This window comes from Palaemon carinicauda, chromosome 6, assembly GCF_036898095.1.
Source record: "Palaemon carinicauda isolate YSFRI2023 chromosome 6, ASM3689809v2, whole genome shotgun sequence".
In the NCBI taxonomy this organism is placed as follows: Eukaryota; Metazoa; Arthropoda; class Malacostraca; order Decapoda; family Palaemonidae; genus Palaemon; species Palaemon carinicauda.
Window position 1 is genome coordinate 104,766,066 of NC_090730.1, and position 14,883 is coordinate 104,780,948.

General features: G+C 36.5%; 1 pseudogene; it reads left to right on the forward strand.

The window, feature by feature from the left end:
• LOC137643183 (protein SpAN-like) overlaps positions 1-14,883 on the forward strand; it is a 24,588-nt pseudogene that overhangs the window by 4,358 nt on the left and 5,347 nt on the right.

Sequence of the window (14,883 nt, forward strand, 5' to 3'; positions counted from 1 at the left end):
GTTTAACCCGAAGGGGTCTTCAGCTTATATATGAAACATTGAAAAAATAATTAAACTTGCGCATTTGATTGCAAGGAGGCAAAACGATCATCCAAGAGCATTACAATAGAGTTTGCCCATCATATGTTTATATGTATATAAGAAATTATAGCATTTGTAACCAAACACAAACACAATGGTTAGGCATGAACTGATAAAGATTTGACATTATAATGCAAAACTTTTACATACATTTTGACAATCAAAAATTATAATACACAAGGTTAGGCTGAATGATCAATATTAGCTTTATAATTATAAACACTCTCTTCATTGGCCCAGTGTTTATCTAATTTTTGGACTTAAAAGCATTAAAGGGAAAAACAACGAATTCTGGAAGCAAATTATTCAATGGAAATGTATGCCCGCTCATGTTCTGGGTTGGCCGACAGTACCAAGTAGTTCATCATATCAATGTATGAAATACTGGGAAAATCCTCGATATTTTGACTGAATGAATTCTGCATCTGGTATGGATCTAGGCCATCAATTAGATCGAGTTTCTGCTTGTAAAAACGCTTATCATCACCCGACAATTGTTTGACAAAGTCGCTCTCATTGTTCATATTCGCTGTAGCAGCTGCCATGTTTTCGCTGTGTATGTCCTCCAGCATGGCCGCCGGCGATTCCCAGTGACGTCATTGCAAGGACTCTATTTTACAAATAATCCTTGTTACTTGGAAGAAGTTAACAGTCAAGAAGTGCAAAAATTTCTAATAAACCCATATGTTTCCGCCACTGTGAATACAAAAACTCAATTGAATCAATAAAAAAAAAAAAATAAAAATAGTAGCCTACATATATTACAAATAACCCTTGTTACTACCTAACCTAGGCGGAAATGTACGGAACACTCACCATTCAGCTAAAAGCACTGGGTCCAAGTTGTCGGAGATGACCAGTCCAATAAAACGCTGAGCTAATGAGTGGAGGGAATGTGCCAAACAGAAGTCTTACTCAAAACGGCACTGTCCAGATAATCTTGAACCTCTACCAATTTGTGGCCACTTGAACACTCTTGGCTGGTAGTGTTGTGGCTTGAAGAGTGCCGTGGAATGAAACTAGTCACAAGCCAAATCTACGATTTTTCCTATTGGAACAGTTTTTCATTTTACACTTGTACCTCCTGCTGTTATTCAGGTTGTGATTAAATTTAAAAAAACAACTAGCCATATTTGGCAGTAGTTGGCAGACAATGTCTGCATTAGCCGCCTAGGTCATTAGTACGGTTTGTGGCCGGCTTCTCGAACGCTTTGGTATCTGCAATGTTCACTGATCATTCGATACAAGAGAGAGTAGTATTGTGTTTTATCATAACCGCCAATGGGTTCTACAGATAGGCAATACATGGTCAACAATTTCCCATCTCCACACGCTCCTTAACAATCTTTATGTTTATTCCACCTTCCTTTTCAGTTGTAACGCCTCTCTCGACCACGTATCCTACCCTATCCCTTATCCTTCGAGACAAGATTAGCTCTATTACGGGAACGATAACCATGACTTGTTATTAACACGTCCCTGGTTTATACACGATATGTCTCGGGTTATTCGCTCCAGAGAGTAGAACTCAAGTGATGCCGTAAGGTAAAATTCTCTGGTATATCACTCGCAGAAATATCCCAAGTAGAGAGCTCCCATAAAAGAAGTACCACCAGGACGACATGGCTATCTAACCCAAAAATAGATTTTTTCTGATGATACCCGGTTTGGTATAAGATCTACGTCTTCTGGACAAAATTCCCAAGTCCAATCAAATCCAGCTTAACAGCAAGAGTAGCTTGGTGTTCATTATTAAAACGAAGCTAAAATAATACAGGCACTCTAGTTCTGCACAGGTTTCTCCAGATACGAGTAAATTATCCCGGTGCATTGATAGGCCTATGGAACTGTACGTTGAAAACTCCTATGTCCTGATACATTCTACGTTGATTATAAAGGTTTAGTAACACTGCATACCCATTTTCGGATGTTTTTAAATAAAGGATAATCTGCTAACACTGACAAATTCAAAATATAGCCATCATCACAGTGAGATTTGTCTATTAAAGTATCACGTGTTAGGCTAAAATATATATCGCTTATATATATATGTCTGGCCGTATCTCTTAGTTCACCGAAACCTCAACCTGTCGAAAAATATCAATTCGAATATGCTCTGATTTGGCGTATCAAAAATCACTGTCCTTTGGAAATTTCACATCGTATTCTTGAACAGATGATCTCTCGTCTAAATGGAAAATTTAATGCTACTTCAACAAGAAAACCGTGCAAATTTGAAAAAATTAATCGCATCTCAAAACTGACACTGAAAAAGCAGAGGGTGATCGACGAACTGTCGTCGTGTATGTAAACAGCTCATGATTACTACTGCTGTTGCTGCTTATTCCGCATAGCAACCGTGAGAAACTTCTTCTTCCTGATATATAACGTTAGTTAAACGTTTTCAATAGTAATATCTCACATTTATCTTTTGTATCAGTAAAGTTTGTGTCTATAACCTTACAAAGGAATATTCTTTCGATTCTTTGAAGATTAAAAGGTATTTTACACGACTACGCTCTCCATAGACTGCCAAATTATGCTAAGCTTTTGTGTTACTCTATTATATTTTTTTCAGAATTTAAAACAATTTGCCACATGGAAAACAAGTTAAAATAATATACAAAAAAAACTAGCTTGGTTTCCTCACTAAACGACCTGGAACGGACATCGTCAACATAGTCAACCAAACAGAAGTTCGGGATGCCGGCGTATATTTTATTTATATTCGAAATATATGATAAATGAAAAATAGAGTAATTACTCAAAAGTTTATAATACTGTAGTTATTTTCTTTTTATTCTAACTTGTTTCCCGTGGCGAAATGTTTTGAATTACGAAGAAGTAATAGAGAAAAGCAATAGCTCTGCATACTATGGCAGTAAACAAAAACGAAAATGAAATAAAAGTATGACATCGCAATTTGCTTACGTTTGAAAAACAATGCATTTTACAGTTTTATAGTATTCACGACTCAATATCATTCTAGGTAATCAATTAAGGTTTGTGTCTAGCGTGAGTCTATTCCTGAATATTAAAGTAACCTAACAGCTATCAATATTAAGTATGTCGTTAGCATAAGAGAATCAGGCCAATACAAATATATTCCCAATGTTTTTTTTTTTTGTTTTTTTTTTTTTTTATTTAAGTAAATAACGTATTCATGTGCTTTATTTCTATTTTCAACACTTTCAGAATCTTATTGACTCATTATTATTATCATTATTATTATTATTATTATTATTATTACTACTACTACAAGCCAAGCTACAACCCTAGTTGGAAAAGCTGGATCCTATAAGCCTAAGGGGTTATAATAGCGAAAAATAGATGAGTGAGGAAAGGAAATAAGGAAATAAATAAGCTACAAGAGCAGTAATAAATAATCACCATAAAATCTTTTAAGAAGAGTAACAACATTAAGTTAAATCTTTTATGTATAAACTATAAACACTTAAAAACAAACACGAGGAAGAGAAAAAAGACAACAGCGTTCCCGAGTGTATCCTCAAGCAAGATAACTCTAACCCAAGACGGTGGAAGACTATGGTACAGAGGCTATGGCACTACCCAAGACAAGTGAACAATGGTTTGATTTTGGAGTGCCCTTCTCCTAAAAGAGCTAGTTCCATAACTAGAGTCTATTCTACCCTTACCAAGAGGAAAGTAACCAGTGAACATTTACAATGAAGAAGAATTTTTCGGTTATGCAACTGTTGCCGGGTGCATGAGAAAAGAAGAGAAAGTGTAAAGAATAGGCCGGACTTTTCTGTGTGTGTAGCCGGAAAAGGATTCAATGTAGTACTGTCTGGCCAGTCAAAAGACCCAATAACTGTAGTGTTGGTATCGCACCTTTGATTAACCTACAATATACCCTATAGCATCTGCTAGTCCAGCTGTCTTACTGAATATGCAGAAATTATTACCTCCACCAACGAAGTTGGAAGGAGGTTATGTTTTATTTAACACCCTGTTAGTGTGTTTGTTTGTGTGTGTGTTTGTTTGTGAACAGCTTCCTGGCCACAGTTTTATTCGTAGAGTAATGAAACTTTCAGGGATTAACTGTTATATAAAAAGCTGGAAACCATTAATTTTAGGAAGGACAAGGTTAAAGGTCAAGGTAAAATGAAATACCACATTCACGTAATCAGCCATAAGTTTGGATATCGTTGTTACAGAGACGTCAAACTTTGTTTATTTGTGAGTGTATGAAAATCCACGCCAATTAATACAAGTTAAGGTCAAAGGTCAAGGTTGAGCAAAAAGTCGTGAAATAAGCTGCTACGGTGAAGGTCTGTGCTCTACTGAGTACCCTTCTGGTATTCTTAATGTAGTATTCTAATAGCCAGTATGTGTAAAATTTCATCTGTTGGCTTCTTTTGAATAGACAAGATTTTGATACCATCAAAATTTAAATGTCCCGAGAAAATATGATTAAAAACTTAAATATTTCAACCTTTGATTTTCAGGAAACAACTCAGGACAAACCCCTGATCTTGGTAAGTAACCTTATCGAATTAAATCTCTAATTGCATCAGGAATCCTTTATTCATAGCATCATCTCCTCTTCTCATTATTCAAGAACTAAGACTATTTTCATTCAAAGACTAAGGTACTAAATTCAAAAGAAGATAGTTTTCCTAAATGATATAAAACTAACATAGTAATGATAAAAATGGACTTACATTACTTATTTCCCCCCACAGAATGATCCTCCAGAATTTACTCCGTTGCAGGTAAGTATTATTATTATTATTATTATTATTATTATTATTATTATTATTATTATTATTATTATTATTATTAATTGGTAAGCTAGAATTCTAGTTGGGGAAGCTGGATGGTATAAACCCAAGGGCTCCAATAGGGAAAATAACCCAGTGAGGAAAGGAAACAAGGAAAAATAAAATGCTTAAAGGACAGTAACATTAAAATAAATATCTCCTATATAAACTATAAAAGCTTTAACGAAACTACAGGAAGAGAAATAAGATAGATTAGTGCGCCCGAGATTACCCTGTGACGGTGCCGAGAGGAAGGTTGTAAACTCAAAGGCAGTGTGAAAGCAACTGAACTAATTTATTATCATATTATGGAACACTCTCCTTTATATACAAAACCTCAAGGCAACAGTAAATTACATGTGCGAGAAAATGACATTGTTACACAGGCGACACGGACATGTCTATTCTGGTTCTTTTTAGTGCGAGGGAAGAGCGAAGATACAAGCATAATATATACAAAAGGAATTAGGTACAATTATGTGACACACGGTTTGTACAACCCTAAAGCAAGAGAACTCTAACTCAAGACAGTGGAAGACCATGGTACGGAGGCTATGGCACTACCCAAGACTAGAGAACAATGGTTTGATTTTGTAGTGTCCTTCTCCTAGAAGAGCTGCTTACCATAGCTAAAGAGTCTCTTCTGCTTTTACCAAGAGGAAAGTAGCTACTGAACAAATAGGTCTACAGTGCATTAGTTAACCCCTTGGATGAAGAAGAATTCTTTGGTAATCTCAGTGATGTCAGGTGTATGAGGACAGGAGGACAATATAGAGAGAATAGGCCAGACTATTCGGTGTGTGTGTATGCAAAGGGAAAATGAACCTTAACCATAGATAATTAAATGATCCAATGTAGTACTGTCTGGCCAGTCAAAGGATCCCATAACCCTCTAGCGGTATTATCTCAATGGGTGGCTGGTGTCTTGGCCATCCTACTACCTATTCGGGAGAGTGATTCTATTCTTGCGACTCTTCATCCTCATATGCTTCATTCAACAGAATAGAATGATTAGGAGTGAAGAACCAAATAAAGAAACAAGTGAAGGTGAAAATGGAGAATGAAAACAAATTAGAATTTTTTCAGTGTTGGTGTTGGCCGATGTAGGCCTAAAAAAGAAACAGCAATGCCTATACAATAGCTGGAAGAATATTACATAGTTCTTGGCTTTATAAAATATTGATTGATTCATCGGTTGCATCTACTTGGCATTACAATTTAGTAGAGAGAATGTAATCTTGATCATAATCCCATAGCAAATTCTATCACAAACAAAGTTTTTATTCAAGTTATCATATTTCAAAATTCAAAAGACTATACTGACAATCACTATGTCAGAAGCTACATTTCTCTTAAGCGTGTAAATTCACAAGATGTAGTAGCGTGTAATCATGCTTTAATTCAACAATAAGCTTGCAAACTCAGAAGATGTAGTCGCGTGTAATCATGCTTTCATTCAACAAGCTTGAAAACTCAGGAGATGTAGTCGCTTGTAGTCATGCTCTCATTCAACAATAAGTTTACAAACTCAGAAGATGTAGTCGCGTGTAATCTTGCTTTAATTCAACAATAAGCTGTAGACTCAGAAGATGTAATCACGTGTAATCTTGCATTAATTCAACACTAAGCTTGCAAACTCAGATGTAGTCACGTGTAATCATGCTTAATTCAACAATAAGCTTGCAAACTCAGAAGATGTAGTCGCGTGTAATCATGCTTTCATTCAACAATAAGCTTGAAAACTCAGGAGATGTAGTTGTGCATAATCATGCATTCATTCATGCTTGTACACTCAGGTCCCTTTGACACCGATGTAATTGAAGGTCAAGCTTCTAATGCAGTGTGTTCTCTCCTCCACAGGAAGGAAATCCACCCATGATGACACCTCCAGAAGAAGGTAGAGCTGTTCCCGTTTTGCGGAAAGAAGATGTAAGTACATTGAAGATATTGACTTTCTATTTGTATTATCCCTAAGCTAAGGCAATTTAGTTTGTAGAGCCAATATCATTCCAAGCCGGATTTATCTTACGTTAGATTTCAATCATACAAGGTTTGGCGCGTATTGGTATTAGTCCTTTGGAAATAAACAAAAACTCTGATTAGTTTAAAACAGCTAATGAACATTATTTAGTAGTTTCTAAAGATTATGTTGTCTGCTTTGCTATTTTCTCATCTGAATTCTACAATCTTGTAAGTGGTTTGAGTAGGTCACAACATTTCGCCAATTCTTCCCAACAGCTTGATGGATTTGAGCATGTCAACCCAACTCATGTCAATGGCATAGAGCTGTTTGAAATTGACATTATGTTAGATGAAGTGCAGAGAAAACAGCTACTGGAGAGAAAAGCCATAAATTTTAACTACAGGCGATGGACAAATGTAGAAGGCATACCAGTTGTGCCTTACAAATTTGGAGATGGTGAGAAGATCAATTGATTTGCTTTGTTGATTATTCAAGTCTCTATGCAATTGTGTTCATCAAAATATTCATAGAAAATTATCCTTGTTGTGTGAATCTCTTTGTAGGCTTATAGGTACGTTCAAGGCTCTTCATGGAGCAAAAGTCAATTTTTAGTCTAGCCAAAACTAGACATATGCTATAGTATTTGAAAATGTAGTAAGAGATGCAAGAGTAAAAGATGTGATATGTTGATATAATCAATACACTATCAAGGAACATGTGATTGCACCATTTTAAGTTATGTGGTTCAATGTAGGGAATATGATTTAAAAGCGATAGCACAACAGTATGGCAAAAAGCTCAATAGGCATCTGAGGGTACCAAATAATGGTACCTTTAAAAAAAGAGTATATATTGCAATTCAAAATGTTTCAGAGATGCTTATTTAACTATATTTTCCTTTGCAATCAGTGACTAAATTATGACTGATTAAAATAGGATTGTTAAAAATATGACTCTGTTGATCAGGCTTATGGTGGTCGATGTGATAACGTCCCTGATAGATGACTGACAGACTGGGGTTAGAGTCGCGCTCATACACGTTAGTGTCTATGGTCACTGCAACCTCACTATCCCTCTGATTGGGGGCTTGGGGGAGCCTATAGGTCTATCTGCTGGGTCATCAGCAGCCATTGCCTGGCCCTCCTTGGCCCTAGCTTGGGTGGAAAGTGGGATTAGGCACTGATCATATGTAAATATGGTTAGTCTCTACGCCATGACCTGCTTGATAGAGCAATGTCTCTGTCCCATACCTCTGCCATCCATGAGTCTTTGTTACATCTTCAACCTTCTTACAGAATTTGTGGATCAAACAGCAGTAAAAGCAGGAATAGCCCACTGGGAGGAACATACCTGCATTGACTTCCAGGAAATCACAGGTACCCCACCAACTAACTATCTGAACTTCTTCAAGGGTTCTGGATGCTGGTCGTATGTCGGGATGATGTCAAGCCCTCAAGATATATCAATTGGAAATGGATGCACTTCGGTGAGCTGACTACATGTGATGAAAAATTTTAATCTTGAAAATTTTTTAAGCCTGAAATATTAACAGGCCATGCAATCCATTATTATTACCTTATTTCCCCATCAGAGAATGATGTCTAAGCATTAAGCAATGATAGGCAGGGCAGCCAGTTGAGACTACGGTCCACCCCAAAAGCCAAAGCAAAGTCCTTCAAAAGAAGGCAACCGTGTTACCCCATACGAATGGGGAAAATAAAGCACGCTAACATATGAAGAAGAAGAATGATGTTCCGCTTTATCTAACAAGCACATTTTATTACAAATTGAATTGAAATTTAGCTAGACTTTAAAGAAATCAAATGAGGAATTTAATTTTCCCGTATAATTAATTTTACTAGGATCCTCAAAACCAATTCACTTAATACTCCCAAGACCAACTATCTTCTGGTTCTTAACTTTCAGCTCGGGACAGTTGCTCATGAGATAGGCCACGCCATGGGATTCTTCCACGAGCAGTCACGATCAGACAGGGATGACTATGTTAACATCATTTTGGAGAACGTCCTTTCTGGCTATGAGAACAACTTCCGGAAGGAAAACGACAACAACTACTCTATACCATATGATTTTAATTCAGATATGCACTATGGTGCTGATGTGAGTCAAATCTGCATCTTTCTGTACAGTTTTTAATCAGATGAGAGTTGAATTTGCATTTTTTGTACAGTTTTCAATCGGATGAGAGTTGAATTTGCATCTTTCTATAGAGTACTTAATCTGATGAGTTGAATTTGCTTCTTTTTGTACAATTTTTAATAAGATGAGAGTTTAATTTGCATTTTTTATACAGTTTTCAATCAGACGAGAGTTGAATTTGCATCTTTCTGTACAGTTTTTAATCATATGAGCGTTGAATTTGCATCTCTCTGAACAGTTTTTAATCAGATGAAAGTTTAATTTGCATCTTTATGTGGAGTACTTAATCAGATGAGAGTTGAATTTGCCTCTTTCTGTTCAGTTCTTAATCAGATAAAAGTTGAATTCCCATCTTTATGCTCATTTGTAGTCAGATGAGAGTTTAATCTGCATCTTTCTGTACAGCTTTCAATCAGACGAGGGTTGAATTTGCATATTTCTGTAGAGTAATTAATCGGATGAGAGTTGAATTTGCATCTTTCTGTAGAGTACTTAATCAGATGAGAGTTAAATTTGCTTCTTTTTGTACAGTTTTTAATCAGATAATAGTTGAATTAGCATCTTTCTGTTGAGTACATAATCAAATGACAGTTAAATTTACATCTTTCTGTAGAGTACTTAATCAGATGGGAGTTCAATTTGCATCTTTCTGTAAAGCACTTAATCAGATGATAGTTGAATTTACATCTTTCTGTAGAGTACTTAATCAGATGGGAGTTCAATTTGCATCTTTATGTAAAGCACTTAATCAGATGATAGTTGAATTTGCATCTTTCTGTAGAGTACTTATGAAGATAAGAGTTGAATTTGTTTCTTTTTGTACAGTTTTTAATCAGATGACAGCTGAAGTAGCATCTTGTTGTATAATTTACATCTTTCTGTAGAGTACTTAAGCAGATGAGAGTCGATTTTTCATCTGTTAGCACAGTTTTTAATCAGATGAAAGTTTAATTTGCATCTTGTTGTATAATTTTTATTTGATGAGAGTGTAATTTGCGTCTTTTGTACAGTTTTTAATCAGATGAGAGTTGAATTTGCAACTTTCTGTACTGTCTTTAATCAGATGAAAGTTGAATTTCCATCTTTCTGTTCAGTTTTTGATGATATGAAAGCTAAATTGTATCTTTTTGTACAATTTCTAATTAGATGAGAATTGAATTTGTATCTTTTTTGTAGTTTTAATTAGATTAGAGTAGAATTTGCATCTTTCTGTAAAGTTTTTAATCAGATGAAAGTTGAATTTCCATCTTTCTGTTCAGTTTTTGATGATATGAAAGCTAAATTGTATCTTTTTGTACAGTTTCTAATTGGATGAGAATTGAATTTGTATCTTTTTGTAGTTTTAATTAGATTAGAGTAGAATTTGCATCTTTCTGTAAAGTTTTTAATCAGATGAAAGTTGAATTTCCATCTTTCTGTTCAGTTTTTGATGATATGAAAGCTGAATTGTATCTTTTTGTACAGTTTCTAATTGGATGAGAATTGAATTTGTATCTTTTTGTAGTTTTAATTAGATTAGAGTAGAATTTGCATCTTTCTGTAAAGTTTTTAATCAGATGAAAGTTGAATTTCTATCTTTCTGTTCAGTTTTTGATGATATGAAAGCTGAATTGTATCTTTTTGTACAGTTTCTAATTGGATGAGAATTGAATTTGTATCTTTTTGTAGTTTTAATTAGATAAGAGTAAAATTTGCATCTTTTTTGTAGTTTTTAATCAGAGGGGAGTTGGATTTGTATCTTTCTTTAGTTTTTAATCAGGTGAGAGTTGAATTTGCATCTTTCTGTACAGTTTTAAATATGCGAGTTGAATTTTCCTCTTTTTATAGTTCTTAATAAGATGCAAGTTGGATTTGCATTTTGCTGTACAGTTCTTAATCAGATGTGAGTTGAATTTTAATTTTTCTATACAGGTACTAATCAGACAAGAGTTGAATTTACATCTTTTTGTTCATTCTTTAATTAGATGTAAGTTGAATTTGCATCTTTTTGTTCAGTTTTTAATCAGATTTGAGTTGAATTTGCATACTTTTGTAGAGTTGTCAATCAGATGTGAGTTGAATTTGCATCTTTCTGTGCAGTTTTTAATCAAATGGAAGTTTAATTTTTATCTTTTCATGGTTCTTAATCAGATGTGGGCTAAATTTGTATCTTCCTTTACAGTACTTGATCAGAGGACAGTTGGATTTGCATCTCTCTGTAGAGTTCTTGATCAGATGAAAATTGAATTTGCATCTTTGTGTACGGTTCTTGATCCGATTTGCGTTGAATTTGCATATTTTTGTTTAGTTTTTAATCAGATGTGAGTTAAATTTGCATCTCTCTGTACAGTTCTTAATCCTCATATTTTGATATCTCGATATGTATGGGATATGTTAATGGTGGTAAATAGAAACCTGAAGCGGTTAAGTTACTGCATCTGCATAGATTAATCCAAAAAGGAGAGTAAAGGGAAAATGAATGTGGATAGCTGTAGCAATAGAGCTGAAAATATAAATGTTGACGTGATCACCTGAATTTAGGGGGCACATCATAGCTATTGTTAGAATTTCATGTTCTTGTTTTAGATTGCCTGGATCTTTCTTCCAGGCAAGGGCTCCTGCACACTTGCAAGAGCCCGTAGCGTTAGAACATGGACTATAATATTAAAGTGAATGGAAGAATAGAAATTATTATAGTTTTATGTATAAAATCTTGATGCTTATCAAAAGCTTATTTACGATTTACTCCCTTTAGAAAGATAATTGATTAGTATATAAAGAAATCTTTGCTTTTACTCTGGAACAGTACTTTACTCTCAATGGCAAAAACACCATAACAACAAAGAATCCGTTGGCGCAAGAACTCATCGGTAGTAGGACAGGGCTGAGCCACTATGATAAACTATTAGCTAACACGATGTATCCTTGCATTGGTAAGTTGCAACTCCCACAATTCAATTACCGTAGTATAGATGGTTACATTGATATTATAAACCATTACAGTGTACTTTATTATCATGGTATATGAGATACTGAACAGAAGGGTAATGAGAGAATGCTATTATCTAATCAATTCTTTTTTAAACCTTTCCCCATCGATTTGTACATCAGCAAATTGGATGGTTGCTTGCAGCATAACCACGAACCCTTGTCAGAATGATGGCTACGTAGGACAAGACTGCAACTGTGTTTGTCGCTCTGGAACAAGCGGCTCCAACTGTGAGGTTGTGAATCAAGGCTACTATGGTAATTAGGCTAATTTAGGTCTCTTTTGTAGAAGGCTATACAAGCTGCAGGGAATTGTCTGCCTTGCCGAAAAAGAATAAAATTCGATACTGAAGTGGCTAAAAAGATCACAGAAGTTACACTAACGATCAATATATAGCATTCAGAAACTTCACTCAGTCATGTAAGGGATATGACATCTAGTCTAAGAGCCCCCATCTGGAGATAAGCTCCAGGTAATCTGAATGAACGATGAACAACTTCACTCAGTACTGCTGGGGCTGTGACATTTAGCTTAAGAGCCCCCACCTGGAGATAAGCTCCAGGCAATCTGAACAAACAACAAACAGCTTCACTCAGTACTGTGGGGGCTATGACATTTAGTCTAAGAGCCCCCTCCTGAAGATAAGATCCAGGCAATCTGAACGAACAAAGAACGATTTCACTCAGTACTGTGGGGGCTATGACATTTACCCTAAGAGCCCCCACCTGGAGATAAACTCCAGTCAATCTGAACAAACAACGAACGACTTCACTCAGTACTGTGGGGGCTAGGAGATTTAGCCTTAGAGCCCCCACCTAAAGTTAAGCTCCAGGTAATATGAACGAACGATAAATGACTTCACTCAGTACTGAGGGGCTTTGAAATTTAGCCTAAGAGCCACCACCTGGATATAAGCTACAGGCAATCTGAACAAACGATGAACAACTTCACTCAGTACTGTTGGGGCTATGACATTTTGTCTAAGAGCCCCCACCTTGAGATAAGCTTCAGGCAATCTGAACAAAAGACGAACGACTTCACTCAGTACTGTGAGACTATGACATTTAGCCTAAGAGCCCCCACTTGAAGATGAGCTCCCGGTAATCTGAACGAACGATGAATGATTTCACTTAATACTGGGGGCCTATGACATTTAGTTTAAGTGCCCCACCCTGGAGATAAGCTTCAGGCAATCTGAACGAACGACGAATGAATTCACTCAGTACTGTGGGTACTAGGACATTTGGCCTAAGACCCACCACCTGGAGGGAGGCTTCAGGCAATCTGATTGAACAATGAATGACTTCACTCAGTACTGGGGAGCTATGACATTAGTCTAAGAGCCCCCATCCGGATATAAGCTTCAGGCAATCTGAACGAACGACAAACGACTTCCCTCTTTAGTATGGTGGCTATGACATTTAGTCTAAGAGCCCCCACCCAGAGTAAGCTCCAAGCAATCTGAACGAATGATGAATGAATTCATTCAGTACTGTGGAGGCTAGGACATTTAGCCTAAGACACCCACCCCTCCCTCTGAAGATAAGCTGCGGGCAATCTGAACGAACGATGAACGACTCCACTCAGTACTGGGGGGGGGGGGGGGGGCTAGAACATTTAGGCTTTGATCCCCCACCTGGAGGTGAGTTCCAGGCAATCTGAACGAACGACGAACGTCTTCACTTAGTACTGGCTGGCTATGACATTTAGCCTAAGAGCCCCCACCTGAAGATGAGCTTCAGGTAATCTGAACGAACGACGAACGACTTCACTCAGTACTGGGGGCAATGACATTTAGTCTAAAAGCCCCCACCTGGAGATAAGCTCCAGGCAATCTGAACGAACGACTAACGTCTTCACTTAGTACTAGCGGGCTATGACATTTGGCCTAAGATGAGCTTCAGGCAATCTGAACGAATGACGAACGACTTCACTCAGTACTGGGGGCAATGACATTTAGTCTAAAAGCCCCTACCTGGAGATAAGCTCCAGGCAATCTGAATGAACGATGAACGACTTCTCTCAGTACTTTAGGGGCTATGGCATTTAGACTAAGAACCCCCTCCTGGAGATAAGCTCCAGGTAATCTGAATGAACCACGAAAAACTTCACTTAGTACTGGGTGGCTATGACATTTAACCTAAGAGCCCCCACAAGGAAATAAGCTCCAGGCAATCTGAACAAATGACGAACGACCTCATTCAGTACTGGGGGGCTATGACATTCAGTCTAAGAGACCCCACCTGGAAATAAGCTCCAGGCAATCTGAACGAACGACGAACAACTTCATTCACTACTGATGGAATTTTACAATTATTGTTACAGCTAGATCAGCCATTTGTCCTTAGAGAAGTGGAGGTAGAGGCAAAAAAAGTGTCTTTGTAATGAATATGTTACTTTATCACTAGCTTACTATACTACATAGAACAACGTGCATGTCTCAGGGGAGTCATGATTGTGGTTTGAAAATTTTTTTCAAAAATTAAGCTATACAAAGCTTGAAAGTAACAGAAAATATATTATAAGTTTAGAAACATTATAAGCTACAAAAACATTACTGCTTGTAAAATCTTACATTAAGTTATAGAGCACTTTATTCTGTGACGTGAATGTATTTAGACAGAAAAGAGGGCTAGTTAAACGTAGACCATAGCAAGTGCATTGTCAATTGAAGTCCACTTATTATAAAATCTGTTAAATCCTAGTCATGATAGCAGAGTGTAATACGAATTATTTCAATTAGTGAGAACTATTTTTGGAGTCGGAGATACATTTAGTTAAGTTGTCTAACTTTATGTTTTTGCATTGCAGATAGCCTTCTCTCAGGCTGTTCTGAAAACATCACTGCACCAGGGACAGTAACTTCTCCTAACTACCCGAGTAACTATCCTAGGAGTAAGTAAACTATGTTGTTATTATTATTATTA